Below are 13,428 nucleotides of genomic sequence, written 5' to 3' on the forward strand. Positions count from 1 at the left end.
TAGCCAGCAGAAATGGCTTTGGACCACAGCCTACCAGACGTGTTTGTCGTTTTAGAAGTCCTGTTCCCAGCAGGCCTCCACAGCCTCCAAGATGGTGGGAAGAGACAATCTGTGTCTTTAAATTAGGAGTTTTGTTCCTTTATTCACTCTGTTCTTTTGTTCACTCTGATTGTAAAGTAATTAAGTTGCAATTAAGTCTATAAACTTGCTAGTTTTTTTGTTTTTCTATTTGTTTTTCTATTTGTTATTTTCTTCCTCCTTTCATGCCTTGTTTCTATTAGTCAAGGATTTTAATATTCCATTCTATCTTTCTGTTTTCCTGTTACTATCAGTCTTTTTAGTAGTTAATCCTAGAGTTTAAAATATGTATTCTTAACTTATTATGGTACCTGTCATTGCCACAAATAATGTGAGCATCTTGCAACAGTTTGTCTCATTTACCCCACACACACCTTTATTGATTTTATATATTTTATTGCTTCCCTGTGTATAAACCACACAAATATTTGTTATGATTGTTATTTCAGTAGTCATGAGTTTCTTATGTTTACTCAGTATGATGATGTAAGATCATTTACCTTCAACCTGAATAAAGTTCTTTAGGATTTATTACCACATTAGCCTGTTAGGTATGCAATTTTGCAGCTTATTTGTCTGCAACATTTTAAAATTAGAACATTTTTAAAAACTTTCTTTTCTTTTTTTCATGGGAAAGTATGGAAATCTAGATTGACAGGGTTTTTTTTTCCTTTCAGCTGTTTAAAGATGCTATTCTATTGTCTTCCAACTTCTATAAATTTTTGTTATAATATCAACTATTATCTTTATTGTTGTTTTTTGAAAAGATATGGTGTCCTTTGCCTGCTTTTGAAAAGATGTGGTGTCTTTTGCCTGCTTTAAAGATTTCCTATTTATCTCAAATTCTCAGAAGTGTGATTGTGGTATGCTTTGGTGTTTTGTTTTGTTTTGTTTTATTGTTATTATCCTGCTTGGTGTTTGTGAGGATTTTTGAATCTGTGAGCTTTTCATTTGTTAGTTTGCCTGAGAGACAGGCAAACTCTCAGTCATCATTCTTTAAATATTGCTGATGCATGTCTCTCTCACCGCTTCTGGGACTCAAATTAATTGTATACTGACTTTTTTGCCTATGCCCCATATCTGTCTCATACTTTGTTCTTTTTCATTACTTTTTCCTCCTGTGTTCAGTTGAAATATTTTCTGTGATTAACTCTGAGTCCAGACTGGTGCCGTAACCATTCAAACTGTTCATAAATTCAGATATTTCAACTTACACTTCTAGAATGTCCATTTGATTCCTATTCATAAACTCAAATTCTTTGCTGAAGTACTCTGTCTTTTTATCCATTTTGTTCACCTTTTCCTCCAATTTCTTTAACATACTAATTGCAGTTATTTTGACATTTTTATCAGGTAACTCTAATATCTGAACCATCTCTGGGTCTGCTTATTTTATTGTTTTACCTCATGACTATTTGTTTGTTGGGTTTTTTTGTTTGTTAATTTGGGGTTTTTTAAAAATCTTTGTGGGCGCTTCATTCAGATGGCTGGCAATATGAGAAGATGGCAGGTTCATCCCCAACAGACCATCTTGGTTGTTGTTTTTACTTGGCATGTCCAGTAAGGGTTTTTTTGTGTGTTTTATTTTAGTTTTCTGTTGGTTAATATAGTTTTTTTGTTGTTGTTTTGCTCTGTTTGTCTGCTTCTTTTACTGCTCATCTTATGATTTGTTTTTTTTTCTTTTTTCTTTGCATATCCAGTGGGCTTTTTAAAAAATATATTTTATTGATTATGCCATTAGTTCTATTTCCCCCCTTCATTCCCCTCCACCCTGCATACCCCTCCCCCACCATTCCCCCCCTTTAGTTTATGACCATGTGTCTCAAGTTCTTTAGATTCTATATTTCCCATACTACTCTTGCCCTCCCCCCTATCTATTTTCTACCTACCGTCTATGCTACTTATTTTCTGTACGTTCTCCCCCCTTCTCCTCCTCCCACTCCCCTGTTGCTAACCCTCCATATAATCTTCATTTCTATGGTTCTGCTCCTGATCTAGCTGTCCTTTTAGTTTGCTTTTGTTTTAGGTGTGGTTGTTAATAACTGTGAGTTTGCTGTCCTTTCACTGTTCATATTTTTTATCTTCTTTTTCTTAGATAAGTCCCTTTAACATTTCATATAATAAGGGCTTGGTGATGATGAACTTCTTGAATTTGATCTTATCTGAGAAGCACTTTATCTGCCCTTCCATTCTAAATGAAAACTTTGCTGGATAGAGCAATCTTGGATGTAGATCCTTGCCTTTCATGACTTGGAATACTTCTTTCTAGCCCCTTCTTGCCTGTAAGGTCTCTTTTGAGAAATCTGCTGACAGTCTGATGGGAACTCCTTTGTAGGTGACTGTCCCCTTATTTCTTGCTGCTTCTAGAATTCTCTTCTTCATTTTAATCTTGGCTAATGTAATGATGACGTGCCTTGGTGTGTTCCTTCTTGGGTCCAACTTCTTTGGGACTCTCTGAGCTTCCTGGATTTCCTGGAAGTCTATTTCCTTTGCCAGATTGGGGAAATTGTCCTTTATTATTTGTTCAAATAAGTTTTCCACTGGTGGCTGTTCCTCTTCCCCTTCTGGTACCCCTATAATTTGGATATTGGAGTGTTTAAAGATGTCCTGGAGGTTCCTAAGCCTCTCCTCATTTTTTTGAATTCTTGTTTCTTCATCCTTTTCTGTTTGGTCGTTTTTTTCTTCCTTCTGGTCCACTCCCTTGATTTGAGTCCCAGTTTCCTTTCCATCACTATTGGTTTCCTGTGCATTTCCATTCATTTCAATTAGTTTAGCCTTCATATGTTCCTCTAATTTGTGACTAAAATCAACCAGTTCTGTGAGCATCCTGATCACCAGTGTTTTGAACTGTGCATCTGAAAGTTTGTCTATTTCTTGGTTGCTTAGAGTTATGGGCTCTGGGGCTTTGAGTTCTTCTTGAGCCATGTTTTGGTCTGTTCACGCCTGTTACATATGAGGAGGGGAGCCTTAGTTGTTCACCACGGTGGGGCCACCCAGGTCACTGGGTTGTGACTCTGTGTGGGGTCAAAGGGGGGCAATAGCGGTCCCCTCTGCAGCTTCCCACTGCTGGGGCCTGCGAGGTCCATCTCATTGCTCGCTCCTTTGCCAGTTTATCTGCGCGCGAACGTGTGACCACAGTCAGCCTGCCGCTTTCCGCCCTCAGTGGGTCCACCTGTTGCTACCCCACACCTGGGATCCACCTACAGCTGCCTGCGCGCCCGGGTCTTGCGCCTGGGTTGGTCCAGTGGATCTTTCCTGCCCAACCCCACTCCACTGCTGGCTTCGCCCCTCTTACCAGTCTGGCTGAATGGTTTGTTGTTGTCAGACTTCTGTATAGGTTAATTTTCTGTGATTTGGCTGCTAAAACTTTGTTGTTTTTAAACTTGGTTGTGCGAGAAGGCACAGGGTTTCCACCTACACCTCCATCTCGGCGGAAATCTCGCTCCAGTGGGTTTTTTATTTTGTTTTGTTTGACTACTGGTTAATAAAGTGATTATTACATTTAGAGGTTCTAGATTATATCACCTTCCTCTGAGTGTTGAATCTTGTTCTGACAGCAAGTGTCTATTTAAGTTTAGTCCTTACTCCTATTGTGTAACACTGCTAGTTCGTGGTCCTTAATGCTAGGATGTTGACTTTCTGGGGTATCCATTAAGTGCCTAGATATTCACAAAGGCTTATACATTTTAAATTAGGCTGGGCTTAACCTCTCATGTCTTCCCATTGTTGTGTAAACCCTGAAATTTCTGTTCATCTTTCTGCCTCCCAGCCACTGTTCTCTGCTAGGTCTCCTGGAGTCCTGCCCCATTCATATGTATCTTAATAGTGGGCCAAGTACCAAAGGGAGATTTTTATGCAATTTTAGAAGGCTCTCTCTTTTAAGGAACTTTGGCCTTCAAACCCAGCTATGTTATTGGGCTTGAGCTCCAGTCCCTGTTTCCTCTGCCCACAGACACTGCTGTCCTCTGCTTGGGCTCCATATGCCTGTGCTGGGATGAATGTCGGGCTGGCCTCATGTGCTTCCCTTTTCTGAGGGGTAGTAATCCTGCCTTGGGTGCTATCCAGTGCCTGCCATTGTTGTTTTACACAATTTTATTGTTGTTTACAGCAGGAAGGTGAGTCCAATGTCAGGTGCTCAATAGTAAATAGAGCTGAAAGTCAAGAGATTTTAAAAGGAACAAATCCATGTTTAAGGAATCATTGTTTTTCTCATTTCAAGCCATAATGCCAGTCTACACATAAATAGCCTCTTACCGTATTCTCCCACTCAAATTCAAACCCCAAATTGAAAGTGCTGTCTTTTTATAGGGTTGTCTTTTATTTTCATACCTTTATAAAAGTTAATAGCTTAATACAATATACTTATCCTAATCTTAGTTAAATTTTCTATTCATATAATTGGAATAAAGCTAAAACATTTATATATTGATTTTATTTCATAAACCATTACAGAAAAATGTTAGATTTACTAGGTCAAATATAGAAAGTGAAGGACAAGTGCTGGATTTCCTTCAATTGTTAAATAAGAGTGAAACAGATGAGCTTTGTCATATCATTTTTCTGTCATTTTTAAAAACTTCCGGTTTTATTCAGATGTAATTGTCATATAACATTATATTAGTTTTAGGTGTATGATGATTTGATATATGTACACATTCCCAAATAATTACTGTAACTTTAGTTAACATCCATCCCTCAAGAGTTACAAATTATTTCTTCTAGTGGTGAGAAATTACTCTCAGCAACTTTCAAATATACAGTACATTATTGTTAACTTTAGTCACCACACTGCACATTAAATGCCCAGAACTCACATCTCATAACTGTAAGTTCATATCTTTTGCCCACCATCACCCAATCTGCCCCCTACCTACCCTCTGCCTCTGGCAACCACCAATCTGTTTTCTCTATTTGTGAGGCAGTTTGTTTTTTAAGATTCCACGTATAAGAGATCATACAGTGTTTGTATTTCTCCGTCTGACTTACTTCGCATACCATAATGCCATCAAGGACCAGCCATGCTGTTGTAAAGGCCAGCACTTCCTTTTTTATCACTTCAAGCTATAGATAGCTGAGACATGGATGGACACAGATCTCCCACATGCTCCGTACCCATTCACCCATCAGTGGACGCTCAGGTTCTCTCCATCTCTTGGCTGATGTAAAAAAGGCTGCCGTGCATGGAGATGCAGATAGCTTTTCAATATAGCAACTTCATTTCCTTCAGTCAGAAACCCAAAAGTGGAGTTTCTGGATCATATGGTAGTTCTATTTTTAATTTTTTGAGGAACCACCACACTGTTTTCCACAGAGGCTGTACCAATTTACATTCCCACCAACTGTGCACAAGGATTCTTTTTCTTCACATCCTCGCCAGCACTTCTTGTTTCTTGTCTTTTTGATAATAACCATTCTAGCAGGTGTGAGATGGTATCTCATTGTGGTTTTGATTTGTAATTCTCTGATTATCAGTGATGTTGAGCACTTTTTCATGTACCTGTTGGCCATTTGTATGTCTTCTTTAAAAGATGTCCATTCATTTCCTCTGCCCATTTTTAAACTGGGTTTTTTGGTTTATTGAACTACAAGTTCTTTATATGTTTTGGATATTAGCCCTTATCGGATATGATTTGCAAGTATTTTCTCCCATTCCATAGGCTGCTACTGCATGTTGCTGACTGCTGCCTTTGCTGTGCAGAAACTTTTCATCTTGACGTAGCCCCACTTGTTGATTTTTTGCTTTTGTTGCCTTGGCTTTGGGTGTCAAATCCAAAAAGTAATGGCCAAGGCTAGTGTTAAGGAGTTTACCCCATATCTTTTCTCCTAGAAGTGTTATGGTTTGGGGTCTTTGAGCTTTGTCATGTTATGCCTTCTTGCTTTTTGCTGAATATAAAGCCCAAAGAAATAAAAATTGTGCACCTTCACTAAAATTGCAGGAGACAAAAAATTAGAGTTAGGGAGCTCTGTGATTCCCACCTCTCCCACAAATTGCCTTTTAAGACAATTCAATCCCTGGGTAGGAGCCTAAAATAAAATGTTTGTAGTAGAGAAACTTGTGTGTTATGGTCATAGAAATAATAATTTAGTTTGTTTCCCTCACATTGGAAAGAATAAAGAAGTTACTTAGTAATCCCTATTTCCCCAATATCCTGTTGCTACTTACTTGACATTAAAGATTATACTAATTTAAATGTTTCAAAGGGACTAGGTTCAAAGCATCTATTTAGTCATGAAATATATATTGAATATTTAATGTTCAAATAACACAGGGGGTAACAAAAATGTCAAACACTATTCTCATCTCCAAGGGTTTTTTGTGGGGGGGGGATGGGTAAACAAACATAGTACAAGGGAATGGCCTTATTACTGCCCTTAATAGCATTATGAAATTCAAGAAGGGAAAGGATGTTTGGGTGGTTTAAAAAGGTTTCAAAAAGGCAGGTCTCAAATTTTGGGTATAATTTTGATTGGTGGGGAAAAAAGAAAAGGGTATATAAGCTGGGAGAATCACATAGTTAAAAGCAGAAGAAAGGGAACAGCAGAAGATCCAATTCATCTGGAAATTAGAAATCAGATGGGAAGGTAATGTGTGGTCTCTTTACTGGGAATTTAAACCCATGGTTGGGGGAGGGAGGCAGGCCATGGGGGACCAGAGAAGCTGTTGCGGGTGGGAGGGGCACTGTGACTGGAGCTTAGACCCATTTATTTGGCCACAAGAGGACATCAGGGCCAGTGCTGGTCCATGGAAGAGTTTCCAACTACCTGAGTAGAAAATCTTGAATAATGCAGTGAGTTTGCATAAAATTAAATTCATTTAATGTAAAGGAGTCTCATATATTCCAAAGTTGAGTTCTCCCTACATTACTGTTTTTTAAAATAGTCTATAGAACAGGAAAGCATTATGCTAAGTGAAATAAGCCAGGCGGTGAAAGAGAAATGCCATATGATCTCACCTATAACTGGAACCTAATCAACAAAACAAACAAGCAAGCAAAAGATAAGCAGAGACATTGAAATAAAGAACAAACTGACAGTAACCAGAGAGGAGGGGGGAGAGGGATAATAGGGGATAATGGGGGGCGCCATCAAGGAACAGGTATGAAGGGGGTAGGTTCAAGGATGGGAGGTGGGGATTGGTGGGGCAGGGGGGCATGGTGGGGTGAAAATGGAGACAACTGTACTTGAATGACAATAAAAAAAGAAAAAAGAAAAATAGTCTATAGAAAAATAAGTAATAAATGCCCATGTTCATTGCAACATTATTTACAATAGTCAAGACATGCAAACAATCTAAATATCCACTGATGGATAGATGCATAATACAAATGTTTTATTTATATATTTATCTTAACATATATATCACATAAAGAAGTTTTTTTAAAAATGTTTTTATCTGAGCCCTAGCTGGTATAGCTCAGTGGATTGAGCATAGGCTGTAAATCAAAGTGTCATCAGTTCAATTCCCAGTCAGGGCACATGCCTGGGTGAGGGCCAGGTCCCTGGTAGGGGGTGTGCGAGAGGCAGCCACACATTGATGTTTCTCTCCCTTTCTTTTTACTTTCCTTCTTTCTCTCTAAAAATAAATAAATAAATAAAAATTTAAAATGTTTTTATCTTGCAAAATTAAAAGTTAGTGATCCTATGTTGGTCTTTCAAATACTTTTTAAAAAAATTTTGGGCCCTGGCTGGTGTAGCTCAGTGGATTGAGCGCGGGCTGGGAATCAAAGGGTCACCAGTTCAATTCCTAGTCAGGGCACATGCCTAGATTGCAGGCCAGATTCCCAGTAGGGGGCATGTGAGAAGCAACCACACATTGATGTTTCTCTCTCTTTCTCCTTCCCTTGCCTTCTCTCTAAAAATAAATAAATAAATTTTTAATGTTGGTTTTTTTTTTTTTTTTACCATCACCTGAGGACATTTTTTTTCATTGCTTTCTAGCAGGAGAGAGAGGAGGAAAGTGGGGAGAGAAAGAAACATCAATGTGATTGGTTGCGTTTTCATGTGTCCTGATTGGGGATCAAACAAGCAACCTGGGCATATGCCCTGACTGTGAATCAGACCCACAACCTTTCCGTCTACTGGACGACTCTCCAACCAGCTGAGCCACGCTGACCAGAGCTTTTTTTGAGATGTTATTGGTAAGAAAAACAAGCACATGGGGTCAATTGACCTGAGGGAAATTGGAGGTTGTGTGAGTGCTTTTGGATGTAGTAGAGAAAGTGGACTGAAAGGAGGAAAGCTATTTGAGAAATAAAACTTAGAAGATGAGGTAACCACTTGGCTATGTGAATTAAGGAGGGCGATTCCAAGGGTGTTTTTACCACTGGTAAAAACAGGAGAGTGAGGCAGCACATGATAGTATTTCGGTAGAGGCAAAGTAGGCAGAGGCTGACAGGGAGGATTATTTCAGTTTTGGAAAAGTTCTGTGGATGTTCCTGTAGGAAATGTCTCATGGGCAACTGAAATGTCAGTCTGGATCTTGGAAGGAAAAATCATTTATTGATAAACAAGAGACATTTATTTTATAGCTACTATGAGTCAAGCACTAAATTGGGAAAAAAGATATTTGAGTGTCACTTACAAAGACTTTCTTACAATTCTGTCTTCATTAGGTTCTTGTTACCTAATATAACTCTTTTATGTTCTATGGTGGTTCTGAGAGCCTGTAGGTCAAAGATATATTGCAAATATAATATTTGAAATTTACAGTTGATCTACAAAATCATAAATGAATACGAAGCTAAGACTGATTTAAAAACTCTATTAGTGTTAGTTAGCACAGGCTGCAGTAAGTCTCAAGTGTGTAATGGTGCACAGCGCCATAAAGTCTCTACCTTGGTCACAGTTCATCTCTTAATGAGCAAGTGAATAGGCTTCTAGATGGCTCTCTGTAGAGACCCAGGCTGAGGGACGTTCCAACCTCATGAACAACATGTGGTTTCCAAGGTCACTCTGTCACCTCCAGCTCAGTCAGCATGTACAGAAGATTTCAGGCCTCAAAGTGATAAACATCACTTCTACTTTCACTCAACCATCTAGCACTCAGTCCTATGCACCCAATCTAACTACAAGGCCAACTGGGAGTCACAGTCAAGCTTTGTGTCCAGGAAGGAGAGGAAATAGATTTTATTTAATAATTAGCAGCCTGCCACTATTTGCATTGAAATCACCTGCAAAGTTAAATTCTAATATATAAAACACTTAGTCATAAAGAGTATTTTGTGTTTCTTTCTTAAGATTTTATTTATTTATTTTTAGAGAGGGGAAGGGAGGGAGAGAGGGAGAGAAACATCAATGTGTGGCTGCCTCTCGCACACCCCCTACTAGGGACCTGGTCCACAATCCAGGCATGTGCCCTGACTGGGAATCGAACCAGTAACCCTTTGGTTTGCAGGCCAGCACTCAATCCACTGAGCCACATCAATCAGGGCACACTTTGTGTTTCAATGAGCAGAATCTTTAGCACTGTCTCTAAAGAGAAATCATTACCATTCAGAAGAAACTTCTATTCACATAACAGTTAAATCAAACATTAACACAACTATAAAAATTAAACTAGAAAACAGCTGAATTCCTATAATGTTGTTCCAAGGCCTTGCAAGGGCATCATCTGCTTTTTCTAGCTACGGAGCCGTCTAAGCTAAGTGACCTGAAATGATGGGGCGCAGGAAGAAAGAGGACAAGATCCTAGGATTAATATGTTTTCTAAGCAGCTCCTTTATGACCTTTCTCTTTGTTCCCAGCAATATGGGTCTCTTTGATGTGTTTGTGGTTTTTGTATTTCTTTTACCATCAGCATTTTTTCCCTTCAAAATTGTCCTTAAAAGTGACTGCCTTCTTTTAAGAACCATTACTTAGCCTGTGACCACTTACCTTCTTCCAATAAATATTTACTACAAATCTCATACCCTTCGGTTTAGTTCTGCACTTGAGCCTGACCAGTGTGCAGAGTGGCAGAGAGAAACCCATCAACAGTGATACATCTCTACTCAAGATCTCCCAGCACTTGATATCTAGAGATCTCTGTGTTTACTCATGAACTGTAACATGTAGATTATTCTATCTTTAGTGTATCCCTTAGGATGAAATTTCTTATCATTTTAAATCAAATAGCTCTTCTCAAAATCTGAAAGTTACTATCAGTTCTGCTTTGTTATCATTGACATCAACAACAATATATTGTATCTTCTGGCCTAGGATTTGGAAAGGGAAGCACTTGTAAGAAAATTAACAACTCCAGATATTAGCTGTTTTAGGTTGATCCTAAATAGGTGATGTAGCCTGTCTTAGTCTGTTTGGGCTGCAGGAACAAAATACCACAGGTTGTATGGTTTATAAATTAAAAAAACATTTATTTCTCACTCTGGAGGCTGGAAGTCCAGGATAAGGTGCCAGTGTGGTCAGGTGAAGACCCTTTCAGGTTGCTAACCTCTAGCTATCTCCTTACATCACAGGCGGCAAACACAAGGCCCAGGGGCCGAATCCAGCCCTCCATCTTGTTCTATCCAGCCTGACACCTTGTTTCTACCCAGTGGCAGTGCCAAGTTCCTTGCCCTAGTTAAGGAGTAGTTACATTTATACAGTCCTAAAATCACTGTTTTTTTTTTTGACAAAATGCACCTAGGCTTCAGAGGAAAATATGAACAAAAAAAATTGAAGCAAAAAATGTGGTAAAATATTTAATAACATAAATAACATATTTCACCAATGTAAATGTAAACAGAACTCAACAGCAGCATTAACAACCATTATTCCTCCAAAACTGGGTGGGAGGTGTTTTATAGTCCCCAAAATACAGTACATTTGGCCGTTTGAGGGCAACCTCGAGGCCGACGCAGCCCCTGGTGAAAACGAGTTTGACATCCCTGCTTACCTAGAGGGAAGGCTAGGGAGCTCTGTGGGCCCTCTTTATAAGGGCCTTAATCTCAATCATTGAGGGCTCACGACCTAATTGCTTCCTGTTAAGAAGAGGTCCCACCTCCTAAATACCATCACTTTGGGCATTAGGATCTCAACATACAGATTGGCAGGAGAGGGGATAAAAACATTCAGACGATATCAAGTCTCTTCCTGACAAATAATTGGGAGCAAGAAAGGAGCTAAGATGGGTAATTTGGATCATTAGAAAGCCTTCACAGTACTGTTTAATCAGAACACTTTGGTAGATTTTGGTTTTGGTCACCTACCACCAGAATACTTTTCAGGAGCAGGGGGACAATCCTGAAGTAAGTGGGAGGCAGTGTCACATGCCCACTGTAGAAGCTAAAGGGGGCAATCTTTTCTGAGAGTTGGGAAATTTGCAAACGTTTCCGTTAAGTGCTTTGAATTTTGAGGGAGTGACATAAAAAATGATGCTCCTTAGCAATCATTTGCAGCAATGGAGGGGTGTGGAGTCCCTAGCTTGAAGAGATGACTTACCAGATGTGGGGTCCTCTGCAGACCACACCTGGAGCACCATCTCGGCTGCTCCAGACTGCCCAGCTTTTCCTGTTTCCTTCTCTTTTCTTCGACCATGTTCTTTGGTCCTGTGATAGTTATAAGAAATTGCTTTCTGTTTGCATCGGTCAGGGAAAGTTTCCGCTACCTGCAACCAAGAATTTTGACTAGCACACACACATACCCCAAATCTGCTATATCTATATATTTCCACTGAAAATAACTTTATTATTGCAAAAATTATTTATCAACTGAAAAACTTAGGAAATATTGACAAAACAAAACAAAACAAAACACTGTAACCCCATTACCCATAAAAACTTAGTAAATAGAAAAAATACTTTCTGGTGTATACTCTCCCAGACTTTTTTCCTGAGCACATAAATATATTCTTTATTAGCTTTTGTAAAAAGTGCTACCACACTGTGATCAACATCCTTGTTATTCGCCTGCTGTTCTGCCTCATCCTACAGCATTGCCTCTCCACATGAACATCAACACAGACATGAGCTGGTCCAGCCTAGTGAAAAGTATGTCACTATTACTCAAGTTGCCTCTGAATGAATATATGTAGAACTAATATAATTCTCACACACAGAAGGCATATAAAATGATTTTGGGTAAATTTCTGGGACAAAAAAGCAATCTAGCAGAGCAAAGCGTGCATGTATTACTCTGCTGGGTAGGAGTCCTCAAACACCTAACCCGGCTATCTCATTTGGTCATGTACGAGTGAATGCATAATTTTTATACTCAAGTTGCTAGGATTCAGAATTTCCAGCAGAAGTTTAGGGTACAGGTATTCTGTCCTGAGGACCTACTATTTCCATTAGAAATACATTTAAAAATTACTAATTTCTCAGAATGCATGAAATTGATGTCTAATTCAAGAAGAGTTGTATATATTTCAAATTACATAATTACTTCTAGGTACAAATGAGAACTGCTATATCAAAGTACATGATTTCAGAGAACAATTTTACCATATATAATTAAAATTATAAACACTATTTGCAAATAGTAAATATGTTAAAAGTTCTTAGAAAGTTTGTTCTCTATCTCATGTCTTAATAGACTTCAGTAACTTCTTCTTCAGAGGTATACTTCAACCCCAGGCACATGGACACAAATTAGTAGATTCTAAGCTAATTGCATTTCTGTTTTTTCAACCAAGATTGCCTTTAGTTATGGTCTTGAACTATGACTCCACATTCCACTGCCTTTAAAGCATCTTTTTTCCTTTATGGCCATATTTTAATACTAAAAATAGAACCTATGGCTCTGGTTTTCTTCCTGCTGAGTGGTAAACAAACTATCCTCTTATGGCTACTTCTTTTACCAAATATATTTAAGAATTAGAATCACAGAATTTCTAGTGATTTCCAAACAAGTGCACAGGTGGTAAGTCTTTTTGTTTTCACCTTTAAGTTGGTTTTAAGATTTTCACTATTTTAAAATCACATGTGACTATTTTTCCCTAGAAGTGCTTTTTTCTCTGTGACCTGCCTAGGTTAGTTACCTATTGACAAGGTAACTAACTATTCAATAATTTAAAAGTAAAACCATCTAATGCTTTATTAAGCAAACAGGTAATTTTTTAGATCCTGGGCCTCAACATTCCTTTGCCACTCAAACCAAAATGCAGTAGCAGTCTCACACTTATTACCATGGATTTCAAAGAATAATCTCCATTTCTAAAACCTATTTATAAGGAAAGATAACGAGAACATAATTAAAGCTGGAGTCTTTCCGTATCACTGTCTTTTGGGGTGAAAAAGTATTATGGCCAGGTTCCGGTGTCTGTGACTCAAACTGAAGACAAAAAGTTGGACTGTGACTACATTAGTTTAACTTGTAAAAAGGATGCTACCTAGAGGGTCTCCATTTTTAGAGGTCAAAAACAAACGAGCTAAA

Source organism: Artibeus jamaicensis, unplaced genomic scaffold (genome assembly GCF_021234435.1).
Source record: "Artibeus jamaicensis isolate MK-2021 breed Jamaican fruit bat unplaced genomic scaffold, CSHL_Jam_final contig_548, whole genome shotgun sequence".
Lineage (NCBI taxonomy): Eukaryota > Metazoa > Chordata > Mammalia > Chiroptera > Phyllostomidae > Artibeus > Artibeus jamaicensis.